Source organism: Triticum urartu, chromosome 1A (assembly GCF_056163025.1).
Source record: "Triticum urartu cultivar PI428250 chromosome 1A, HENAU_Tu73, whole genome shotgun sequence".
Taxonomy (NCBI): Eukaryota; Viridiplantae; Streptophyta; class Magnoliopsida; order Poales; family Poaceae; genus Triticum; species Triticum urartu.
In genome coordinates this window covers 253,561,128-253,566,099 of record NC_141873.1, presented here as the reverse complement: position 1 = coordinate 253,566,099, position 4,972 = coordinate 253,561,128, and positions in this window count along the sequence as shown.

The window sequence follows — 4,972 nt, the reverse complement described above, 5'->3', positions numbered from 1 at the left end:
GGGGGTGTTGTGGCATTTTTCACTGCCATTATTGCATAAGCACATCCTGTATATAATTGCTCCAGATAGGTATATATTGCCTTCAACTTCACCAAAGGTAGTTGGACAACATTGTCATTTCTCCTACTTGCATAGAGAAGAATATCAATAAGCTGCCCGACACTCAACCCGAATTTTTACTACGGTAATATTACCACTTACCAAAGATGGCCATAGTCATATTGGTTATTGAAAGGATCGAGAAGAGGTGTCTAGAGGGGGGGTGGGGTGGATAGACTCTTAGTAAGAAAAGTTGCAGTTTTTAATTTCTTTAAGTTGAAGTGGAGTTTTGGCACAAGTTTAAACATTCACAATACATATCAAGCAAGCATGATAAGAGTATATGAGCAGCAGAACGTAAATCATGCAAGTTGGAAGAATGTAAAGGGATGGGATTTGAGTGTTCAAACGCAATTGGAGACACGGAGATTTTTGGCGTGGTTCTGATAGGTGGTGCTATCGTACATCCACATTGATGGAGGATTCAACCCACGAAGGGTAACGGTTGCGCGAGTCCACAGAGGGCTCCACCCACGAAGGGTCCACGAAGAAGCAACCTTGTCTATCCCACCATGGCTATCGCCCAGGAAGGACTTGCCTCACTAGGGTAGATCTTCATGAAGTAGGCGATCTCCTTGCCCGTACAAACTCCTTGGTTCAACTCCACAATCTTGACGGAGGCTCCCAAGTGACACCTAACCAATCTAGGAGACAGCACTCTCCAAAAGGTAATAGATGGTGTGTTGATCATGAACTCCTTGCTCTTGTGCTTCAAATGATAGTCTCCCAACACTCAGCTCTCTCTCATAGGATTGGATTTGGTGGAAAGAGGGTTTGAGTGGAAAGCAACTTGGGGAAGGCTAGAGATCAAGATTTATGTGGTTGGAATGGAATATCTTGACCTCAACACAAGTGTAGGTGGTTCTCTCTCAGAAAATGTATATTGGAAGTGTAGGCATGTTCTGATGGCTCTCTTCATGAATGAAGAGTGGGTGAAGGGGTATATATAGCCTCCACACAAAATCTAACCGTTACACACAAATCACCAAACTCGGTGGGACCGAATCAGACAACTCGGTCGGACCGATTTAGTTCATAATGTGACCGTTAGACATTTCGGTGGGACTGATATGATCAACTCGGTGGGACCGATGTGCTAGGGTTAGGGTAATACCTCGTCTCGGTTTGGCCGATTACGCAAGCTCAGTGAGACCGATTTTGGTAATAGGCAAAACAGAGAGTTGGTCAAGCAAACTCGGTGGGACCGATTGCATATCTCGGTGGGATCGAAGTTATTGCACAGAGAGTTTGCAAGCCCATCTCGGTGAGACCAAGATCCCATCGGTGAGACCGATTTGACTAGGGTTTCTGGCAGTGGCTATATCAAGTGAACTCGGTGGCGCCGGGTAGGAAATTTCGGTGGGGCCAAGTTTGACTTTTGGTTTGGGACATATGTGGATATGGGAAAGTGGTTGAGGGCTTTGGAGCATATCACTAAGCACTTTGAGCAAGTAAGCCATTAAGCAACACCTCATCCCCTTTTAATAGTATTGGCTTTCCTATGGACTCAATGTGATCTTGGATCACTAAAAGAAAAATGTAGAGTCTTGAGCTTTAGAGCTTGAGCCAATCTTTTGTCCTTAGCATCTTGAAAGGGTTCCATATCCTCTTGTCCACGCCACTCCATCCGTTGAACTTGTGTGAAATATACTAGATGAAAATATTAGTCCAACAAGAGATATGTTGGCATTAATCACCAAAACCACCCAGGAAGCACTTGTGCTTTCAATCTCCCCCTTTTTGGTAATTGATGACAACATACATCAAAGCTTTAGATAAAGATATAGAGAATAACAAGTAAAGCTTTGGAAAGACATGTAACATGCATGCCCCCCCCTACATGTATGCATCCATGTCAATATGGAATGTAAGAGCATGTGAATGCATAATCATGATAGAGCAAGCAATGTGTTACATGTATCTTGGCTATATGCATCAGAGCAAATGATGTGAATATGGGAATTGTAACTTCATGTTCATGATTCATCCTTGCAAACAATATGTACATTAACAAGAAATCTTCATGCACATGAGTGTGATGCATATACTTACCTTCTGGTCTTGAGCTGGCTTAGGAAGAGATGAACTTGAGTAAACAAGGTTAGATAACACAGATACATCTACTAGACAGAGCAAACAAAAGAAGCCACAAGAGTACCAAGATTGGGATGACATGTAGAGTGTGAGTACTGGGTACTCTATAGGATATAGACATGTCCCCAAAGGATAAAGATATGCAATGAATTCAAGGAATTCCTTCCCTAGCATTCTTCCTCCCCCTGAATCTTGTATTGGATAATGGGAGAACATAGGGAAACAAAATCAGAGCAAAACAGATCATGAACATAAACATAACATAGACATGCCTTTCCCCTCTTAGAGACATGTGACTTCTCTCCTCTTGAACACCAAGCATCTGGGGCCTTCTCTCTCCCCTTTTCGCTCTCTCTCCCCCTTTGAAGAGAATAAGCTTTGATGTGATCTCTCTCTCCCCCTATGACATCAATTTTCAAGAAGGGATCTTCTGGAGTGTGAGTCAAAATAGGTTTGGTCCTTGAGTCACAGAGCAAAGTAGCATATAGATTGTGATGCTGGTAGAGGACAAGAATCATTGAGTGGAGCTGGAACAAAAGTGCAGGAACAAGTGGAAAATTGTTTTCTCTGCAGTGAAATCGGTGACACCGAGTTATATTTTTTGGTTGCACCGAAATGGTTCGGCTTGACTGAAAGAGACGAATCGGTATGACCGAGTTTCAGACAGAGAGAACATTTGTCACCTTAGATCACTAGGCAAATAAGATCTCAGAAAGATTTGCAAGGAATTAACTGAAGGATTTGCAATGAATTGGATGCTGGGAATGCAGAACAAAAAAAAGAAAAATAAAAGAAATCTAGATGAAGGGAAACAAATATGCAAGAGACAAATGCAAGAATACATAGAAACACTAGAGAACTTCATCTAGAATTGGTCGGCGACAGAGTCACCTATGTTAGAGCATATTGATTGAGGATTCAAGTGAGAACACTTGATCGTAGGTCATGCTCATCGTTTAAGCTCAAAATGGGGTTACCATTTTTCATTTACGCTTTTGATGTATTCGCATCTTGTTGAGCTGCTTTGACCCATGACTTGGAGTAAAGCTTCTCTAAGATGGAATGGCATACCTTGGATGGTGGTGTTGAACTTGATCATGTAGTCGAACTTGTGTGGGTTGCTCAAGGTTGATGTAGCTCATCAAGAGTTGGGAGCACCACTTGTAATCGAAGTTCATCTACCTACATGGGTTAGTCTTGCAAGGAAGAGCACTTGTGTATCCAACATGACAATCATGAAATTTGATACCAATGTAATTTGATATATGGAATTTGTCAAAGGATATGCTGAGGGGTTTCATGCTTCCTTGTCTTCAACCACCATTGTGTAGAGACTTGGAGATGTAGAGATTGCTCAAGATGTGAGTGAGTTGCAATCTCATGGATTTAGATTTATCCAAGTACCTACGAGGGTTAGATAGCATGCAAGGGTGCAAATATATCCAAGACATATGATCATCATCATAAGAGAAGTATCAAGGATTAGTCATAGGCTCATGCCTTGCATGTATCCAAATGGAGTTCCTACTCCAAATTTGAAGTATCAATGATGTTAAATTCACCTCTCAAATGGCAAAAGACTTTCTCATCAAGCGGTTTGGTGAATATATCCGCCAATTTCTTATCGGTACAAACATGCTTAAGATCAATGTCCCCTTTAGCAACATGATCTCGAATGAAATGATGATGAACTTCAATATGCTTAGTTCAAGAATGTTGCACGGGATTGTGAGCAATATTAATAGCACTCTCATTGTCACAAAGAAATGGAACAAGTTTCACATTGATCCCATAATCTCTAAGATTTTGGTTCATCCAAAGTAATTGAGCACAACATGAAACAGCGGCAATGTATTCTGCTTCAGCGGTGGATAAGGATACCGAGTTTTGTTTCTTGGAGGACCAAGACACAAGTGATCTACCAAGAAATTGACAAGTACCCGAAGTGGACTTTCTATCAACCTTGTCTCCGGCATAGTCCGAGTCGGAATAGCCAACAAGATCAAAAGAGGACCTCTTAGGATACCAAATGCCAAAATTTGGTGTATGTATTAAGTATCTCACTATCCTTTTCATCGCCTTAAGATGACATTCTTTGGGGGCCGCTTGATATCGTGCACACATGCACACATTTAGCATAATATCGGGACGGGAGGCACATAGATATAATAACGAACCAATCATAGAGCAATAAACCTTTTGGTCAACTGGTTTGCCATCCTTGGTCAAATCTAGATGTCCACTAGTTGGCATGGGAGTTTTCATACCTTTGCTTTCTTGCATGTTGAACTTCTTGAATAAGTCCTTGGTGTACTTTGTTTGAGAAACAAAGGTGCCTTCCTTAGTTTGCTTGATTTGCAAACCAAGAAAGAACTTGAGTTCACTCATCATAGACATCTCAAACTTCTCCTACATTAGCTTCCCAAACTTTTCACTAAAATGAGGGTTAGTCGAACCAAATATGATGTCATCAACATAAATTTGGCATACAAATAATTCACCATTAACCTTTTTAGTGAAAAGAGTAGAATCTATCTTTCCAATCTCAAAGCCTTTCTCAATAAGGAACTTGGTCAAGCATTTATACCACGCTCTAGGAGCTTGTTTAAGACCATAAAGAGCTTTGTGAAGTTTGTAAACGTGATCGGGTTTCCTAAGATTGACAAAGCCGGGAGGTTGTTTAACATAAACTTCCTCCTAAATTTCACCATTTAGAAAAGCAATTTTAATGTCCATTTGGTATAAAGTGATATCATGGTGTTAGCATAGGCAAGTAATG